Below are 21,296 nucleotides of genomic sequence, written 5' to 3'. Positions count from 1 at the left end.
GCACATTCTACCACCATTCTGCACTTGCTCAGCCTGTAGTTGAACAGCTCCTGACTACTGTCCAGGCTGCCTGTGTACGGCTTCATGAGCCATGGCATTAAGCAGCCCCAACAGTAGATTTGCCCACTACAAATTGATTCCCAACTGACCGGTAGCTGTCTGGCATTGCAAGCTTCCACAGGGCTATTGCCACTCGCTTGTGAACTGTGAGGGCTGCTCTCATCTTGGTATTCATGCGCTTCAGGTTAGGGGAAAGCAAGTCACAAAGTTCCATGAAAGTGCCCTTACGCATGCAAAAGTTTCGCAGCCACTGGGAATCGTCCCAGACCTGCAACACTATGCGGTCCCACCAGTCTGTGCTTGTTTCCCGAGCCCAGAGTTGGCGTTCCACAGCACCATGATGCATGCATTGGCAAGGCCCATGCTTTCAGAGAAATCTGTGTCCATGTCCTGGTCACTCACGTGACCGCGCTGACGTCGTCTCCTTGCCTGGTATCGCTTTGCCAGGTTCTGGTGCTGCATATACAAATGCGTGTGGTGTTTAATGTGCTCCTAATTGCCAAAGTGAGCTGAGCGGCCTCCATGCTTGCCTTGGTATGGCGTCTGCACAGAAAAAAGGCGCGGAACGATTGTCTGCCGTTGCTCTGACGGAGGGAGGGGCGACTGATGACACGGCTTACAAGGTTGGCTTCAGGGAGCTAAAATCAACAAAGGGGGTGGCTTTACATCAAGGAGTATTTCAGGCAGGACTTCACGGAGGGTTCCAATAAGAAATGGTGCACCTAAGTTATTGTTCTTATTGGAACAAGGAGGTTAGTTTGGCCTCTGATTGATACATGGCTAGATTTACCTCGCTGCACCTTCTCTGTGAGTGACTGCAGTGTGACCTAGAGGAATGAGTCCCCTAGACAGGGGAGGGGAGGAGGCAAATGAGTACAAAACAAATCTGGTCTATTTCTTGTTTTGATCCACTCCATCTATCTTTTACATCTTTGGCTGGCAGCAGATGGTGCAGAAGGACTGCATGCCATCCACATCTCATGGCTGCTCGGCAGAAGATGGTGCAGTAGGACTGCTAGCCATCCTCATCTCTTGCCTGCCTGGCAGAATAAGATGCAATAGGACTGCTAGCAATCCATATCGCCTGCCTGCTCACCATAAGACGGTTCAATAGGACTGACTGCAGGACTAAAGAGAATGACTTGATCAAGTCACTCCAGATTTAGTTCCTGCGCCCATGTCTGCCCAGGCGCTCCTGATCGACCTCGCACAGGCGACCAGAAGCACCTCAGACATGACGATGACAGCTACCAGTCCTATTGCACCGTCTGCTGCCACAAGGCAAGGGGTTGCTGCTGCTGTGTAGCAAAGCAGTACCGTGTCTGCCAGCACCCAGGAGACATACGGTGACAGTGAGCTGAGCGGGCTCCATGCTTGCCGTGGTATGGCGTCTGCACAGGTAACTCAGGAAAAAAGGTGCAAAACGATTGTCTGCCCTTGCTTCACGGAGGGAGGGAGGGAAGGGGGGCCTGACGATATGTACCCAGAACCACCCACGACAATGTTTTAGCCCCATCAGCCATTGGGATCTCAACCCAGAATTCCAATGGGCAGCGGAGACTGCGGGAACTGTGGGATAGCTACCCACAGTACAATGCTCCAGAAGTCGACGCTTGCCTCAGTACTGTGGAAGCACTCTGCCGAGTTACTGCACTTAATGCACTTAGAGCATTTTCTGTGGGGACACACACACTCGAATATATAAAACCGATTTCTAAAATAACGACTTCTATAAATTCGACCTTATTCCGTAGTGTAGACATACCCTAAGGTGCCACAAGTACTCCTTTTCTTTTCGCAGACATTCAATAATTCAAAAAGTTAAAGCTTTATAATCGCTAAAAGACAAAATAAATATCCTTAAATCAAACTCTAGTAAGTTCTCAAGTAGCATTTTTCTTACTTAGCCTCTCTATACATTTTGATTAGCAAAGATGGAAATATTTTTTCCGAGGTTCATGTGTACTGTGAAATCAACACTTGCCAGTAAAAATCTAATCCTTCCAAGCTTAACTGTATCTCTGCTGTATGATGTGCTTTAAATCCTGGATAAACTTCTTCACATAAGATTATACATTTTTTTAAACTATTGGTATATCAAATATGGGGATGTAAACAGGAGAACAATCCCTTTAATATGCTAATTAGCATTTCTAGATTCATATGGAGGAATGGGAAACCTATAGTTTTGTAGTGAGACATCTCGTTCCGTTGAGTTTTTGTGGATTGATAGTGCAACAGGACTATGCGAAAATTCCTACACACATATTTGTGGGAAACCACACCTTTGCACACCAAAGATTCCTGCATATGATCAGTTAGGTGCTCATGTAAACATGCAATTCTGTGTGTACAGTAGGTGTGTCTTTGTGGCTTTACTTGCTGTATCTGCAGCTGAAAATGTGACTAATTTTAAACAGTCTTGTACTATGGAGATACTAACAGCTTTTAATACTAACTAAAAATTATCTATATGTAAGTTCCTTACATATGTGAGATTTTTATCATGCTGTATATTAAACAGGCAAACATTACGAAATGTTATTTTTTATTGCTAAATGCATGTAGAATAATCTTGTAATGCTCAAGGCTAAGTTTCTAGTTTTCAGTATGAGTTGTTCCTTCACAATTCTGTTGCTTCCATTTTTTCTTTACATTTTTAAATGTTTTTTGTAGTTCAGAAGTTGCTTTTTGCCTCATTGCAGTGCTTTCTTAGGACACAGCATCAGGTAATAGAAGTAGACAGGAAATGTGCTATTGCTCCCCAGAGGATGATTAAACAAGTCTGAAGAAGTAACCTGATGTTCCCACAAAAACGCTCTTATATAACAATATGGGATTGTTAACTATGTTTTCCCTAAGTATTGAACAGATTTTTAGAAAACATTTTTAGAAAACATGGTCTCACATTAAATCAGACATTGTGGTTCAAGAAATAATCATGATACACACAATAAAGAAGCATAATAAATGAAATAAATTATTACATACTTAAAGCCCTATCACAATTGGTTTTTGTTTAAATTCTTCAAAAATAACTTTACAATCCTCCACCAATCTTTGAAGCACGCTTATAAATAAAGGACTCTTATCCTGCAGCCCCTTACTCTGTTGACTAAAAGGTTACAGATTGAGTCCTAAAGACACTGTGGGACAAATTTTGGAATGAATCCCATTCTCTTTCTTATGGAAGTAATCCAGTTTACTTCAGGGGGCTGCTTTATTAAGTAAAGGAAAAAGAATTTGGCCCTCTGCTCTCAGTTACACTCAGACAATCCTATTGTAGGGGCAGAATTTGATTCACAGCTTTTAAAAACATAATTTTTATTCTTTCCTTCTCTGCCTTTTGCTTCTCTGATGTTTTCCCTGAATATGATCTTAATAATATATATTAGCATTAGGCTGGGTTATTATAGGTATTTATGAGTCTGAGCCATTAACATTTGCAAGTATATCTTCTTGAGAAACTTGTTTTGTGTGCATTTTATTTTCTTTAGTGAAAGGTGTGTATATATAATTTACAGTTTTATAGTTTTTCTTTTCCATATTATGTGAAAAATGGAATACTTATTTTATTTTGATGGTTCTAAATAAAATTCTAGTCAATGTGATTTTACAACAAGAATTTTATCTTTAGAGCTGTAAAATAGATTATTTGAAGTCAGATGGGGGCGGGGAATAGATCCCTCATAGCACATTGTGTCTTCTAGAGTATAATTTATAATGTATGTTTGTTTCCATTGGCGAGAACATACAATAAATATATTGGAACAGACTATTTTATGGTGGAATTAGGTTAGAGTTGTATTTTTTCCATGTGTTTTAAGAAAATAGTAGAAATACTGTTAATTTCCAGGTTAATACTGAAGCACTTATGGTTTTTATTTTATAAATTATAAAGATTTGAAACTGTAAGAGGTAGAGATGGAGTTGTGACCACCTGTGAAATTTGACTATGTACAACTTACGAATTCTCATTGATGTTATGAAGTCATTGTGAAATTATTATGTCACAGAATGCCTCTACATGGATTCCACTATTTGCTCAGAGGGGCAGTAGCACATATGTTCCAGACGAGGGACAATGGAGAGTCATTAACCTTAATGACTGTGCTGTGACCAGACAATGAGTATGCTGAGGCAGTTAGCTGGAGCTGAGAGAAGCTAGTTCCTTCAACTTGTCTTCAGAGAGGGAGAATTGGAGAGTGGAACAGTCCCAAACAGGACAGAGGTGGGAAATCAGGGATTTAAAAAGGACTCAGAAAGAACAATGGGGAAGGCTTTTGGAGGGACAGGAAGTTTTGGACAGGAACAAGGAAGAGGCAGGCGTACTCTTGAAGCAAGGGGGTCCAGTTTAACTGTATGACTAACCAAGAACAGAGAAAACTAGCAGACCTAGAAAAGGCTCTATCATTCTGAGGAGAAGCTGTAAGCTGCAGGGGAAGGATCCAGGACACACCAGTAGGCTCTGCCCAAGCCCAGAGAACCTCCAGAGTGGTGAGGAACCTAAGGCAGGAAAACACATATGGGTGTGTTTATTTTTTTATAGATATGTATATCTCTTACATTAACTAAGTAAAGGGTAATGATCATAGAATCATAGAATATCAGGGTTGGAAGGGACCTCAGGAGGTCATCGAGTCGAACACCCTGCTCAAAGCAGGACCGATACCCAATTAAATCATCCCAGCCAGGGCTTTGTCAAGCCTGACCTTAAAAACTTCTAAGGAAGGAGATTCCACCACCTCCCTAGGTAACGCATTCCAGTGTTTCACCACCCTCATAGTGAAAAAGTTTTTCCTAATATCCAACCTAAATCTCCCCCACTGCAACTTGAGACCATTACTCCTTGTTCTGTCATCTGCTACCACTGAGAACAGTCTAGAGCCATCCTCTTTGGAACCCCCTTTCAGGTAGTTGAAAGCAGCTATCAAATCCCCCCTCATTCTTCTCTTCCGTAGACTAAACAATCCCAGTTCCCTCAGCCTCTCATCATAACTCATGTGTTCCAGTCCCCTAATCATTTTTGTTGCCCTCCGCTGGACTCTTTCCAATTTTTCCACATCCTTCTTGTAGTGTGGGGCCCAAAACTGGACACAGTACTCCAGATGAGGCCTCACCAGTGTCGAATAGAGGGGAATGATCACATCCCTCGATCTGCTGGCAATGCCCCTACGTATACATCCCAAAATGCCATTGGCCTTCTTGGCAACAAGGGCACACTGTTGACTCATATCCAGCTTCTCGTCCACTGTAACCCCTAGGTCCTTTTCTGCAGAACTGCTGCCGAGCCATTCGGTCCCTAGTCTGTAGCGGTGCATGGGATTCTTCCGTCCTAAGTGCAGGACTGTGCACTTGTCCTTGTTGAACCTCATCAGATTTCTTTTGGCCCAATCCTCCAATTTGTCTAGGTCCCTCTGTATCCTATCTCTACCCTCCAGCGTATCTACCTCTCCTCCCAGTTTAGTGTCATCTGCAAACTTGCTGAGGGTGCAATCCACACCATCCTCTAGATCATTTATGAAGATATTGAACAAAACATTTATTTATGAAGATACTGAACAAAACCAGCCCCAGGACCGACCCTTGGGGCACTCCACTTGATACCGGCTACCAACTAGACATGGAGCCATTGATCACTACCCGTTGAGCCCGACAATCTAGCCAGCTTTCTATCCACCTTATAGTCCATTCATCCAGCCCATACTTCTTTAACTTGCTGGCAAGAATACTGTGGGAGACAGTGTCAAAAGCTTTGCTAAAGTCAAGGAACAACACGTTCACTGCTTTCCCTTCATCCACAGAACCAGTTATCTCGTCATAGAAGGCAATTAGATTAGTCCGGCATGACTTGCCCTTGGTGAATCCATGCTGACTGTTCCTGATCACTTTCCTCTCCTCTAAGTGCTTCAGAATTGATTCCTTGAGGACCTGCTCCATAATTTTTCCAGGGACTGAGGTGAGGCTGACTGGCCTGTAGTTCCCAGGATCCTCCTCCTTCCCTTTTTTAAAGATTAGCCTTTTTCCAGTCGTCCGGGACTTCCCCGGATCGCCATGAGTTTTCAAAGATAATGGCCAATGGCTCTGCAATCACATCTGCCAACTCCTTTAGCACTCTCGGATACAACACATCCGGCCCCATGGACTTGTGCACATCCAGCTTTTCTAAATAGTTCTAAATTTCTAAATGTTTTAGAATCTTGTAAAAGTCTGTTTTGTTGGCTCTCTATCATGTGGTCCTGAAGAGAAAGAGTGTCTACATGGCTGAAGTTCTGGGAGAGGGTGTGTTTAAGCTATGGGGAAGTCTGTGGGGTTAAAACTGGTCGAAGGGATAGGCAGTTGGACCATGGGGTCCCAGCTCTCAGGAGGGGTAATATACAGAAGATCTACACCTCAAAAGTTTGCCTAGAGACCCAGCCACTGGGACCCTGTTCTGACACAAAAGGCTTAAATAGCACTTGGGGCCGAGTGAGGAGGACCCCCACTACAACAGTTTGGGGAGTGTTCAGGCAAAGAGAGCTCTACTTGAGCTATATGTGCTTCTATGGCCATGGCTAGGAACTCCAAATCTGAGTATGCTAACATTGAGGATAATGAAAGATTGAACCCCAAACTAGATATGAATTTTCTAGGTCAAGCCTACCTCCAGTAGAAAGCCTTGAATGCTCTGAAAGCTCCTTAGGTCTTACAATAGTGAAGCTGGCATCTATAAACTGTGTTATGTAAAGTATTTTTCCATAATCCAGAGACAGAGCTTCATATTCTCTTTGTCAAATATAGAAAATAGGAAAAGGTTGTTCTAAAGCTTTATCCATATTTTGGGAATCATGAAGATTAGTACATCACACAACAACTACCCTTTACACAGCAATAGTAAGTGTCTTTAACTGGCTGGATAGTCTGTATATTGAGCTTTGTAAGTACAGCCTCTTGTATGATGTTGTTACAAATATTTTTAAATTATTTTGTTTAACTATTTGTCCCAATAAGTGGAAGAGAGATATTACACAGGGGATCCCTCCACCAGCAGGGAGCAGGAGGTAGAACAGACTGGATGCAGATTGTAGTGTATTGCTGCCCTTGTGAAAGCTAGATAAACCTAGGAAAGTTTCTGGTAGCTGTGCTCCCCTCCTGGCATGTGAAGACTACTATTGACCTATTCTCTGTCTTGTGTCAGCACCATACTGGAAAACTCTGGTGCTTTTTTTGTCTAATGCAATTTGTAATCCATTTTATATTTTCTTCTTGTGGCACAGGTAGCCCAATGGACCATTTGTCTTCCTTATGCCCTAAGAAGAACTTCTCTTGTCCATATGCTTTGTTATTTCAATGTCCACGTGATTTAAAACAAAAGTACTTTGTATGCTTCTCTATTCTACTTTAGCTGATGGTTGGATGTCTTGGTGTGTGAACATGTGACTAATGTTGAAAAACCCTTATTAAGAAGAGTGGTAGTGAACTTTTTAATAGTACTATTCACTCATAGAAGTTAGAGATGGAAATGACCTATTAGTCCATATCCCTGCCCATGCAGAATTGTTCCTTTTATTACATTTTATAATGTTTTTTAATGTCCCAAGTAGTGAGGCTTTCACCACTTACTTGTGAGCCTATTTCACAGACTATAGATTTAACTGTTAGGAAGTTGTCACATTTAGACAGGCTTTCCAACTTGGAGTGTTTTTTGCTTAGCTTCCTACTAATGAATGGTACTGTTACTCCAAATCAGATTATTAAATGGTAACAAATAATGGTCAAACTAGACATGTTAGGATTAGAGTAATGAGAAGTCAAAAGCTATTGCAGTGCAAATGTTTCATTATAAAATGCTTCTGGTCTTGTTGCAAATATAATTCTGGTCAAAGAATAAACTGTTTTAAAAACTATAAATTGTAAAAAAAAAAATCTAATAATTATTCTAAATATTAAGCAGAAAGGAAAATCTTCCTTGCTTCCAGTGAAAATAAATTGAAATGATGCTTTGACTATAATAGTCCACCCTACTAAAAATACATAATCCATCCCCATCTTGGAAAATTACGCCTTTGGCTTTTTATCTTCTGTTGTATGACTTTCCCTTTCTAGGGGTACATCTTCACTGCCCGCCAGATTGGCGGGTAGTGATCGATCTATCGGGGATCAATTTATCGCGTCTCGTCTAGATGTGATAAATTGATCTCCGAATCGACGCGTGTACTCCACCTCGGCAGGAAGAGTAGGTGGCGTCGACGGGGGAGCCGCCGCAGTCTACTCACCGCCATGAGGACGGCCAGGTAAGTCAAACTAAGATACTTCGACTTCAGCTACGCGAATAGCATAGCTGAAGTTGCATATCTTAGTTCGAACCCGGCCCCAGGGTAGCCCAGGCCTGGGACATGGCCACTAATTCACTATTGGAGGGTAGTGTCCTTACTGTGAGACTGGAACAACACCATTGGTTTTTCAGAAACTTCTGCTTCTGTCATGCTGTCTGGAGTGGTTCACTCAGTGTGTCTAATCTTTAACCTTTAAAAACTCTCAGTATCTAATTTAAACTTTTAACAGTGCTGGGGTTATAATCTATAAACCCAATTGACCTGTGGCATGTGAATCCTCCCAACTACGCCAGTTGTCAATGTCTGGAGTGGTTCACAACTGGGAGTGCCAACCTCAGGGCAGATTGTCAAAAGGCAGGGCAGACACTCCAAACTGGTTGTGTGTTCTATAATTAAATTTCACCAACCCGGTAACAAATGTGACCTCCTGAAGCACTATAACAGTCTTACCATGGAGTCACAGACAGTCCCCATGGACATTCCAGTCTATCTTGTCACCCAGGCAAGCTGAACTTAGTGATAGTTGGTTGCCATACAAGAAAGATCACAAAAAATTCTGGTCGCTTCCAGGCCTAGGCAACAGCCATCGAACCTCCGTGTGGAGCATTCACATCTCATTACATAGAGTGGAAAAGATTCTGGAATTAAAGGGCTGAGCTTTAATAATGCTTACCATCTTCACAGCATTGTTCAACACCTTCAAGTTGGTGGGCATGCTTTTGGCAACAAGTGCTTCCCTATGTATACTGCACCCACATCACATTGGGAGTGACTGCTCTGATATTTGTCACTACTCCACTATTCCTACCAGTCATTGGCTTTACTCTATTGGTGCAGATGCCAATACATCATGACCAGATGATGATATGTTGATTTTTGAAGCTGTCAAGCAACTGGAAAATCTCCTCTGGTGTTGTTCTGGTAGGCAGTGACTGGCAAAACAAAAAAGGTCTTCCTATATTGTACCTTCGTAAATGTACTGCATGTACACCAGAAGGTGAACTAAGCCTACCATGTCTGTGGATTCATCCAGCTGCAGAGCAAATTACTGGCCCCTAGTGACACAGTTCACTAACTGAGTTAGGACCTCATTGGCCGTGTCATCAATTTGATGCAACACTGTGTTGTTTGATAATGACTGAATTAATTTTTGGGCCTTGTCTCCAAGCATAGTGCTTTCTATGTCTGTAGCCACAGGTAATATTAATTCCTCTGCTATGGTGGGAGGTTTTCCTGACTTTCCAACTCTGTAACTCACTAAGTATGATGCTTCAAGGGCCTTAATATTGTTAGCAGCAGAGCACAAAACTTTCTTGCTCACCCATTATCTGCACCTACATCTGCTTGAAAAATTCTGCTGGTTTGTCCTTGTGGTGTTCATTTTTTTTTCCAAGTGTCTGCATAGAAGAGATGATTTTAGGCTGTTAGTCGACAGGACTTCACCATATAACACACGCTGCGGCTGAGTGTATTCACTGTCGCCAGTCTAAGAAAATCCCTTTTTGTTGTAGTTTTCGTCATGTTTATGTCTGTTTGAGATAGATCCTGTTTTGTCCCTGGTGTCAATGTTTCGCTTCATAGGTTGAGAGCCACTTGTTGAATCAATAATCATTGTCTCACCAGCAATTTCAGCAAGTGCACTTGCACTAAGAAGACAAATTTCATCACTTTGCGTTTTATCACTGATACTTTGTGTGTTCTTAACACTACCTGTCTTTAGCCATCTGTCCATATTTCACTGTTATGTAAAGATATAGTTATAGTGTGACGTGTACAACCAAAAAAAGACCCCTAAGTTCTGAGCTCAGGTAGACTGGACAATTGCTGGGTAACTGAACCTGAGCTGTACAGTGATTGGAGGTTCTGTACGTCAGAAGCTGTGTATCTGTGTGCTCATTGGTCCATCCCAAAGTAAATTAACTATCCTATTTTATATAACAAATTACCACTGAGCCTATTATGAAAATGCAATAAATAAAATTATTAATACATAAAATCCACCATTACATAATTTCTCCCATGTAGCCCCCTGGAGATGTCTTACATCGCATACAACAGTTTGAGAACCCCGGCAATATACCATGTTATATACAGACTTGCAGTCTTTTGATTTTTTACAAATAATACCTTTTCATGCAAGGCATTATAAAAGACTGCTAACATATTTCATTAAAGAAAACATTTTCTGAGCAAATATTCAGTTAATTTGGAAGAGTTTCAATGTAATCTTGTTTCATAAACTGGTTGGCAGAGCAAAGCAATATCTAACACTCAACGCAATGGGATTTCTCTGTCCGTCCTTCTGTAATACGATAACTTGCATGCCATACAAGATCAACTACCGAATTTAAAGGGATGTTCTAGGCACCAGTGGGCAGAACCCTACTGATTGATGGACAAAAACGAAAAGAGGGATTTGGGGGGCACATAGCCCCTGACATCTGGTTACCAGAGCCAGCAATTCCATCTGCCTGTGTAATTTTCTATAGATCAAAGAACCTCTTATTGGAGTCATTAACGCCTGAAATAGAGGGGGATGAGAGGGTGGTATGCAGAGTGCTGTGGGGGGAGGAGGTGGAATGAAGTAATGCAAGGAGCTCCTGGTGTGTGCAATGTACTTGGCCTACTGAATCAACAATGTATGCAACCCTCTCGTATTCTTAGTATGAAATGTTTCATTGGATTGTGCTGGTATAATTGTCTCAGATCCAGATCCCCTGACAGGTTAGTTATGTGAGTATTTGTGTAAAAGAAACCTAGTAGTAGTGCAGTTATACATACGGAACCAAGTCATAAGCATCATCTTGCTGGGTGTAGCTGAGGCAGCCAACCTGGATTCATATCAGGTATCTGTCTAATCACATGACATACATAGGGGCAACCTACCCTATTCTGTGCTGGGCATCTGCAGAAGGTTAAAAACAACAACAAAACAGAAGAACCACAGTCATTTAAAAAAAAAAGTTGAAAAACTTTAAACAATGCTGATAGTGCACAATCCAGAGACCAGTAAAAGAACAACTGAACTTTAAGATAAACATATTTTGTAAATGGAAGGGGGGCAATGAGAAACAAACATTAGAACTTGTGGCTCAGTGGCCATGTCTTCTTAAAATTGCCTTTAGGAGTTGTTTTGATGTAATAAATCTGTCCTGGCAGTAGTGAATGAAGGGACAGCCACAGCATCTCTGGGCTATCACTGACCCTCCCACTTCACGCCATCCTTTCTTTGATTGAATCCAGAGTATCCTAACATGTTCCAGGATTAACCAGATGACTTAAACTTAATTCTCTAATCAGTCCACATAGGACACTAGACAAAAAAGTCCCAGAAACTTGCTACAAAGGCTCTGGCCACCTTGCAAATTCAACATCCTTTTGGCACAGAAGGTAGATTGATGCCTAATTTTCAGGAAAGTTGATCTTTGCATTTTCTGAAATTCTAGTAGGCACCCCCAATAATTCTATCCCATTGAGGGGAAATTAACTCTCTGGACAGGGCGCACTGCCTAAAGTGCTGATATTGTGTGTGATGGACAGTGCTCACTGGCAGCATCACCTAATGGTTAGGCTACTAGGTTTCTACTTGTCCTACCTCCAATGTCTCTCACTGGCCGTTGTCACATGCTGTGGCAGCCTGCCTTTTGGTGGGTGTTGACTCAATCCTCTGGTCAGGTAATCAATTATCCTTAATTCTCTCTGTACTAAAAGAATCTCCAGGAAGATATGGGGTCCCACACCCTGACCACTGTGGGGGATTGTCACTCCATCTATTGACCCCTGCAAGTGTCCAGTCCCCCAGCCACACAGTTTTCAAAGTCTTTACCCTGCCCTTGCTTCACCAAGGAGAAATCTGGAGGTGAAGGTAACTACAGGGGTTGGTAGGGTAACTTCATAACTACGGGGGTTGGTAGGGAGCCTCTGCCCTCCTACTCTTCTGAGCTCCAGCCCAGGACACTCTAAGAGGCAACAATGTCCAGCACCCAGGAGTGTCTTAAGGCTGCCTCCCTTGGCCACCTTCTACTACCCACTCTCCTGCCAAAGTCTTACACTTTGATACAAAGTAGTAAAGAAAGTAGTAAAGAAAAAGAGTAACTGAACCTTCAGCCCCTCTGGGCTCAGCAGGCAGGAGCTCGCAGGGTAGGTCTCTCTCTTTCTTTGCCCTAGCTGATTCCCTTTAAGTTCGACCTGCAGCTCGAGCATTCTCTGCAGGTGTGGATGGGAGGGTTGGCCTTGACCCAGAGTTTCTCCTTTGAACTCCTTCAGTTCCAGGGTGGGGTTTATATACCCCATGTCAAAGTTTGACTCAGACTCACAATTTATCAGACCACTCTGTTTTATTAGCAAAGCTGCTCTGCTAATACATTTAGAAATGAGCCCCCCGAGTGGGGCTTGTGTCTCTTAAATTATACAGTTTTTTGGAGAACAAGTTACAGAGAAGTTACAGACAAAAGAAGAAAAAGATTTTAGTCACCACCCTTCGAGATCCCTGAGACCAGTCACGTATCTTCAATTACCTGCCACCCTTAACAATCTCCTTTAACAGCTTCCAGTTAATTGAACTAATTGCCCTTCACACCTTCCATTCTGATGCCTGATTCTTAGACGTGCTGGCTCTATCTTAATTGCTTCTCCATTCAAAAGCTAACTGTCCCTACGTGTGCTCCCTCAGATACTTCGTAACATGTTTTGGCATGCCCTCTCATATACAATGTATCCAGCATGTCCCCTTATACAACGTTATACTTATACAATGTTATACTTCCATAATCCCCCCTTTTGGTCAAGGCTACGCCCATGACCAATGACTTACTGGATTCCATACATCAATCGTTCTTTTTCATTACTTTCACTGGTAACATTTAACAACATTAGATTAGCACTCTGGTTAGGGGTAACCTGATGGATGGTGTGTCTTGTGCAGTTTTGGATACAACAAGAAATCAATTGAAAACACACAAAGATTATTAGAATTCCAAATAGGATAGTCAGGATTCCTTGAAACAACCAGTTTCCCAGACTAGAGAAATTGAATAAGTTACTTATCCATTTCCACAAGGAACTTGGTTCTTCGTGGGGAAGGTATGCAATTTGCTACAGATGGCTAGCACGATTTACTACCTCATTAGTATTATCAGGTATGTATACACAGCATTCTGTTCCAATTAGAGCACAGGTCCCTCCTTTGGCTGCCAGTATTATATCTAATGCCCGACGGTTTTGGAGGGCCACTTGTCAGACCGCTCCTGCTTCTTTGGCTAGAGCTTTTAAGCTCTCTCCTGTTTCATTGGGCATGATCTCAACCACCGCTTGTAACCTTAAAAGCCTTTTTGCATGGTGGATTACCCCCCCCTACTGGGACTAAAGAAATGCCAACAGCTTCTTCCCAAGTTATGGGGCTTATGTTATCCACATACCATTTAGCATCTGGCAAGTCCCTCCTTTTTCGCCTGAAATTACGGAGGCGATTTCGTGGGAGGGATTGAAGCACCCTGAATTGTGGGAAAAGCTGAGCAGGATAACAGATACCTGACCAATTTGCTGGTAACACAGTGTAAGCATTTTCCCCACAAACCCAATGATGTCCCATTAAAGCTGGGAAGGGTTGACTGCAACCCTTTGACATGTAAGAATTTACGAAGGAGGAATAGTATCCCCCAAAGGGCACAGGATGATTTTCTACTGGGAGAAGAGGCAGCATTCACATGACATTTGTAGATGGTGCTGTTTTTCTCAGGGAGGCTGTAGGGGGAGCAAGAGATTGAATCTTTGGTTTGGTCCCAGGTTGAGAGGAAGTTTATCTTTCCATACTCGGTTCGCCATTCTCCAACTTTGTTTGAATAGTCCCATACACCATGGGACACGATGTATTGGAGACAGCTGCTCCTCCCTAGATTCAGCCCTGTCCCATTACACACCCAGCACCAGTGGCCCTTTCCTTTCACCACACTTATAAGTTTAGGAACATATGTTTTTCCCAGCCCCCAAGTGTCATTTTCCTTCCATGTCCTTTTAAGTGGATAGGGTTCTCCAGCAAGCTCTGAGGAATTCAAAGGGATTGCCATGGTGGGGATACTAGCTAGTGAGTGAGCTGGGATGTGGCTGCAGACCCAGCAATTAGAAATATTCAGGATCTGGGCTATCTGCACCTGTTGTTGGATGAAAGAATTGTCACTGTCACTCTGGATTCCCCAAACCCTCAGGACACAGTAGCTGAGGATTAAGCTTCTCAAAGGACACATGTTGGAAGCAGGACCCTTTCTGGTTCTGACAACCCCTTTCGAGGGAACCGCAGTCACGGTTTTATGTCCACCAGGCAGCAGGCGCTAGGCTCACTACTGCTTCTTGTTTGTTGGGTCCTGCTGTCTGCTTACCCTCTGCTTCTGGCAACCCTTACGAGAGTGCAGATTGTAAGGTATTGCAGGCTGTTCCTCTTTGTCTTCTGGGGTTGAAGCTGGTTCTGCGTGGTCTTGCAGAGGTGCTTGGTCCCCTTGAGGTGGCGCTGGCTTACACTGTGAGGCGTGGATCCATGCAGCGATGCTGGATAATTTCACTGCTGTCTGGGTGGTGAGCAGTACCTGGTATGGACCCTTCCACCGGGGTTCCAAGGCTTGCTTCCGAAGGTGGTGCCGCAGGTAGACCCAATCACCAGGCTCAAGAGTGTGACAGGCAGCAGAGGTGGGTTCCGTCGGCCAAGCTGCTCGCACCTGCGAATGGAAGGAGCTCACAGCTTGCATTAACCCTTTGCAGTACTGGAGGAGCGTGCTGTGAGTTAGGTTTAGGTCTGGGGCTGGGGTAATAGTAGCCATTGTTCGCATAGGGCGTCCCATGATGATTTCAAATGGACTCAATTTGTGTCTCTGGGATGGGGATGACCGAATTTCCAAAAGGGCCAGTGGTAAAGCAGCTGGCCAGTTTAACCCTGTGGAACTACAGATTTTTGCCAGCTTATTTTTAAGCACACCATTTCGCCTTTCAACTGCCCCTGCACTCTGTGGATGGTAAGGGCAGTGCAACAGGTGGGTGACATGTAATACCTGGTTTAGATGTTGAACAATTTTTCCAGTAAAATGTGTTCCCTGGTCACTAGACAAAGTGGCAGGAATTCCCTTGGTAGGGATAATGTGGTTTAACAGACATTTTGCAACGGACAATGAATCAGCTTTGCGACAGGGAAAGGCTTCAATCCAACCCGAAAACAGACATATTATAACTAAAATGAATTCATATTTCTGACACTTTGGCATTTGTACAAAATCAAGTTGCCAGTGTAGGAAAGGTGCTTGAGGCAAACCCCTGCACCCTTGTGTTACTTTTACAGATTTGCCTACATTGTGGCTTTGACAAGTAACACAAGCGGCACAGTGGCGGGCTGCAAAGGAGCTGAAATGGGGAGCCCACCACCCCGCCTTACTCATAGCAGAGACCATCCCCTCCTTGCCGACATGCGAAACACCATGTAGCAGGGCGGCTAGAGACGGGTAGAGTGAGAGGGGGGCTACAAAGGTACCGGTGGGCGATCGCCAAAGGGAATCAGAACGCAAAGAGCAACCCAAAGCACTCCAGGAGTCTTTCTCTGTTTCTGGAGCAGAATCCTGGAGCTGAGCGAGATGAGACAGGGATGGTAGCGTTACAGAGAGAGAGGGGACCAAGAAACGCTTCTGGTGAAGGTTTTATAGTGGCGGCATGTTTTGCAGCAGCATCAGCAAGTGCATTACCTTTTGCCACCTCGGTGTCTGCCGCTGAGTGGCCAGTACACTTAACAATTGCCAAGGCAGACGGTAGTAAAACTGCATACAGGAGGGCGGCAATGTAGGGGTCATTCTTGATAGGGGTACCAGTAGAGGTAAGAAAACCTCGAGCCTGCCAGAGGGTGCCAAAGTCATGCACAACCCCAAAGGCATACCGAGAATCAGTAAAAATAATGGCAGAGAGCCCCTCGGCTAGAAAGCAGGCACGGGTTAGAGCAATCAGTTCAGCCACCTGGGCAGAGGTCACAGAGGGTAAGGGCGCAGCTTCTATGGTCTCAGAGAGAGAGACCACAGCGTACCCTGCAAGAAGGTGGCCTTGGTCATTTCTATAACAGGACCCATCAGTGAATAATACCAGGTCAGAGTTAGGGAGAGGTACATCTGAAAGGTCGGGGCACGGGACAGTGATAGCGGAGACAGTTGTATGGCAGTCATGGGGTTCATCATCACTAGGTAAAGGAAGGAGGGTAGCAGGGTTTAACCGGGAACAGCGCTTAATAGTGATATGTGAGGCTGAAAGCAGCAAAAGTTCATACCTAGTGAGGCGAGCAGAGGAGAGGTGAGCAGTGTTGCGTTGCAGAAGGAGAGTTTCCACAGAATGGGGAACCATGAGAGTGAGAGGAGAGCGGAGGACAAGGGACTCAGACATCTCGACCAGGCGCGCTGCAGCAGCTACAGTGTGTAGGCAAGGGGGTAAACCCTGGGCTACAGGGTCCAAGGTTGCAGAAAAATAGGCCACCGGGCGATTTCTGTCACCGTGCTCCTGAGTAAGAACCCCGAGGGCACAAGCAGATTGTTCGTGACAGAAAAGGGTAAAAGGCTTGTCATAGTTAGGTAACCCTAAGGCAGGGGCAGAGGCTAAATTCTGCTTAAGGGAGATGAAAGCAGCATTTGCTTCAAGTGGCCATGGCATGGGGTTAGGTACAGAGGATCGAGTGAGTTCTTGGAGTGGTTTAGCCAGAGAAGCATATTGGGGAATCCATTGCCTACAGAACCCTGTCATGCCTAAGAATTTTCTGACCTGGCATGGAGAGCAAGGCTGGGGAAAGCTAAGGATGGCTTGTACCCGGGCTGGAGAGAGTGTACGGGAGCCCTGGGAGAGAAGGAAGCCTAGGTATGTGACAGAGGTTTGGCAGAGCTGCAATTTTGTGCGAGAAGCCTTATGACCCTTGTTCGCTAAAGCTGTGAGAAGTGTTAGTGAATCAGTTTCTGAGGCAGACAGAGAGGGGGAGCACAGGAGTAAGTCGTCCACATATTGGATCAGTGTGGATCCTGATGGGAAAACCAGACCAGCGAGATCCCTGGCGAGGGCTTGAGAAAAATAGGATGGACTCTCTGTATACCCCTGGGGAAGGTTAGTCCATGTATATTGCTGACCCTTGTAGGAGAAGGCAAAGAGATACTGGGATTCAGAGTGAACTGGGACAGAGAAGAAAGCGGAGCACAAATCTACAACAGTAAAGTGGGTTGCATTTGGAGGAATAGACGCTAGTATTGTAGCAGGGTTAGGAACCACTGGAAAAGAAGGTATGACAATACGGTTAATAACTCGAAGGTCTTGAACAAATCGCCACGATTTGCCATCAGCCTTTTGAACTGGGAGGATAGAGGTGTTACAGGGGTTGGAACAAGGGACAATAATTCCTTGTTCTTTTAATGCAGATATAACTGGAGCAATCCCAGCCTCTGTCTCAGGATTCAAAGGATACTGAGACAGGCGAGGCAGAGGTTTGGAATTGTCTACAGTAATCCAAACTGGGTCAGTATTTAATCGGCCCACTTCAGATGGGTGCGATGGCCATAGGGAGGAAGGAACCTGAGAGATTAGGTGCTCTAGGGACGGAGTTAAGGGACAGCAAGGGACCGGAGTGGAGAGGGAAGTTTCAGACAGCAGGGAGGCTACAGAATCACATAAGGAAGACTGAGGGATTTGCAAATAGACACCATCTGGGGAGCAGTAAATAGAACAGCCAAGTTTGCATAGCAAGTCCCGTCCCAGAAGGTTTGTAGGGGTGGAATCAGAGTGGAGGAATGCATGCTCCTCAGAGAGGGGACCGACCTGAACAGACAAAGGTTTTGAGAGGGGAAAAGAGGTAGGGATCCCTGTAATGCCAACAGCAGACACAGATTTTCCAGATCGGGGAACCTCAGGCAAGTCAGTGGTGCGGATTGTAGAAAGAGAAGCTCCAGTATCAACAAGGAAAGGGAGAGAGAGATCATTTACAGTCAGGACACATTCTCCAGTAGGGGACAGAGGTAATAAGGGAGCTAAAACTTTGTGAGGTTCCCCAGCATCCCGTCATTGTTGGGGTGAAAAATAGGGTTGGGGATCAGCTGGAGGAACCAGCGGGGGGTTCACTTGATTTCCCATACAATTATTAGGTCGTCTTTTTTCCAGTGTCCAGGCTGTTTACAGTAGTTACAAACCCCAGTTAATCCAGCCCCCCACCCCCTTCCGCAACCCCGTCCCTGTCCCCGGTGTGGTCTGCTTAGTCCTGAATAATGCTGTATCTGCAGAGCCATTAACTTTTGGGAGGACTGTTCCTCCTTTCCTTTTAAAGTGCGGTGGCAATGCTCTGCTACTGCCAGCAATTTGTCCATGGTTTCAGTCTCCCATCCCACACTTATTCATTTTAACATGCTGCCTGTGGCAGGGAGAAGACCATCAACAAATGCATGTGCCAAGGGCCCCTGCCCATTTACATCGGGCTCTTGTATTCCTGAATGTTGTAGGAAAATATCAGTTAGCCGGGACCTATAGTCACCTGGGCTTTCTCCTTGCCCTTGCTTACAGCAACGTATTGCTGTCCAATTTGTTTTAGGAGACCACACTTTGGGAATGGCTTGATGCAGGCGCTTCCAAAGAGCCATACACCGGTCTCTGTATGCTGAATCTGGGCCAGTACTTTTTATGGTTGAGTGGCGTGCCTCAGCTGGCCAGTCTGCGGCAGCCAACCATTTTTCATAATAACTGGCAGGAGCTAACAATTTACACAGTTGGAGGAGATCTGTCTCAGAGGGTTCATAGGTTTCACAGATTAACAGAAACTCCTCAGCAAATTTGACAGAGTTTTCCTGTGGTTTGGGAAAACTTTTAACTATAGATAAAAGTTCCGTACGAGTCCAGGGCTTATAATCCCATATGGACTCACTTTCTCCCATCTTAAGGACTCGTAAGGGTGCCATAACAGTTTGATCAGAGTCTCTCATTAACCTCCCATCAGGTTCTCTTTTCCAAGAAGAGATGTCAAGAGAATCTTTGCAGTCTGCTTTGGATTTCTTCTTCATAATATTTTGCAGAGCTGCGAGGCCAATGAAGGTATCTTCTTCACTTTCATTATCTGTAGTCAATGAAGATTTTTCCTTTTCTGATTTCTTTGCGCAGGAGTATGGTGGGGGTCGGGTTTGATCCGGATCATTGCACAGGACTGGGCAAAGGGGAGCGCTCGGACTAGTGGTGGGAGAGACTGCATCCAATTGAACTGTTAGTTTTTTGATAGAATTTTTAAGAGAGGTGAGTTTTGACTCAGTCCATCTATGATTTGCCTCTTCCCACCACTGCATGAAGCAGTCTACTTCTCCTCTGTCCAATTTGGTTTTTGGGAGGACGAGTTTGCTTTTTAAAACGTCCACTCGATCCTTGTCCCAAGAACCTAACTGTGGCCACTGTAATTTGGGGTTCTCTAGAGCTAATTTGGACCATTTTTCAAGAAACCTACAAGAGTCCGGACCCCTCCTAAAATACATAAAATAAGCTGGAGTTCCCTGAGGGAACTGTTCTACCTTAGACTTCTGATTACCCATCCAGGAGGACTTCACACAGCACTCACACAAGAAGGAAATTCAGGCTCAGCAGAGCGGTGCCCGGTGCAACACACAGAAAGGAGCCCACAGGCTACTGCCTCAACTGCCCTTGCTTTCACACCAGGGGTTATACCCAAGGCGTGGTGCGGCTGCAGCTGTGCAGATTCCACTTATTCAGACCGTGGGGACGGGGACCCCTTGGTCAGCCAGTCTCCGGACAGAGATGGCTCCCAGATTCACACACACACCACGGGGAAGACGGATAGACACAAAGACAAGACAGTCCTCAAACCGGTTAAAGCAGAAAAATAATAATTACCTGAGACGTCTGATTCCAGAAGCTGGATCCAAAGACCCCTACCCGAACAGAGTGGAACCAACAAGTTCAATGGCGTAGACTGCGCTGCTGCTGTGTACCTTTCTGTCTTGTGGAGGATCGCTTGGACTAAGCGTCCAGGCGCCGGCTGCCACGATCGTCCTGCAAGGCAGTCAGGGATCACACAGCCTCAGTGAAGCCGCTTGCCATCTCGGTAGAACCTCCAAATTGTCAAAGTTTGACTCAGACTCACAATTTATCAGACCACTCTGTTTTATTAGCAAAGCTGCTCTGCTAATACATTTAGAAGTGAGCCCCCTGAGTGGGGCTTGTGTCTTTTAATTTATACAGTTTTTTGGAGAACAAGTTACAGAGAAGTTACAGACAAAAGAAGAAAAAGATTTTAGTCACCACCCTTCGAGATCCCTGAGACCAGTCACGTATCTTCAATTACCTGCCACCCTTAACAATCTCCTTTAACAGCTTCCAGTTAACTGAACTAATTGCCCTTCACACCTTCCATTCTGATGCCTGATTCTTAGACGTGCTGGCTCTATCTTAATTGCTTCTCCATTCAAAAGCTAACTGTCCCTACGTGTGCTCCCTCAGATACTTTGTAACATGTTTTGGCATGCCCTCTCATATACAATGTATCCAGCATGTCCCCTTATACAACGTTATACTTATACAATGTTATACTTCCACACCCATTACACTGTGAAATAAATACTAAAAAGTGAATCGTGAAACGTGCTTTTTGGCGAGTTGATTGTGCCCATGTAGCACAAACCATACCACTGTTTCCAAAGCCAGATGTACCAAAGCCAGGTGCATGCTCACCTCCTGTCAACTGTTGCCCTTGTTGGGCAGGTCTGCAGTGGCGCAGGCCTCCAGCTAAGTCACACAGTCAAATGCATGAACGAACCCGTTCTGGGGTAAAAGGTCCAACAGGGCCTGTCCTTGTGCCCTTGGTAATGTCTTTAGCCTTGTCTCTGGATTCAGTTCTTAGCCTCTTCGGGGCTAGCTTTAATTCCATGCCTGCCCTGGTAT

At 44.5% G+C, this 21,296-nt stretch overlaps 1 protein-coding gene across 8 annotated transcripts in view; it reads left to right on the top strand.

Annotated features, from left to right (window-relative positions):
* The window catches only part of SLC25A21 (solute carrier family 25 member 21), a 397,333-nt gene that overhangs the window by 50,949 nt on the left and 325,088 nt on the right, over positions 1–21,296 (top strand). The window lies entirely within an intron of this gene.

Source organism: Caretta caretta, chromosome 6 (genome assembly GCF_965140235.1).
Source record: "Caretta caretta isolate rCarCar2 chromosome 6, rCarCar1.hap1, whole genome shotgun sequence".
Taxonomy (NCBI): domain Eukaryota; kingdom Metazoa; phylum Chordata; order Testudines; family Cheloniidae; genus Caretta; species Caretta caretta.
The sequence above is the reverse complement of the archived record's forward strand: the minus strand, read 5'-3'. Positions and strand labels throughout refer to the sequence as shown.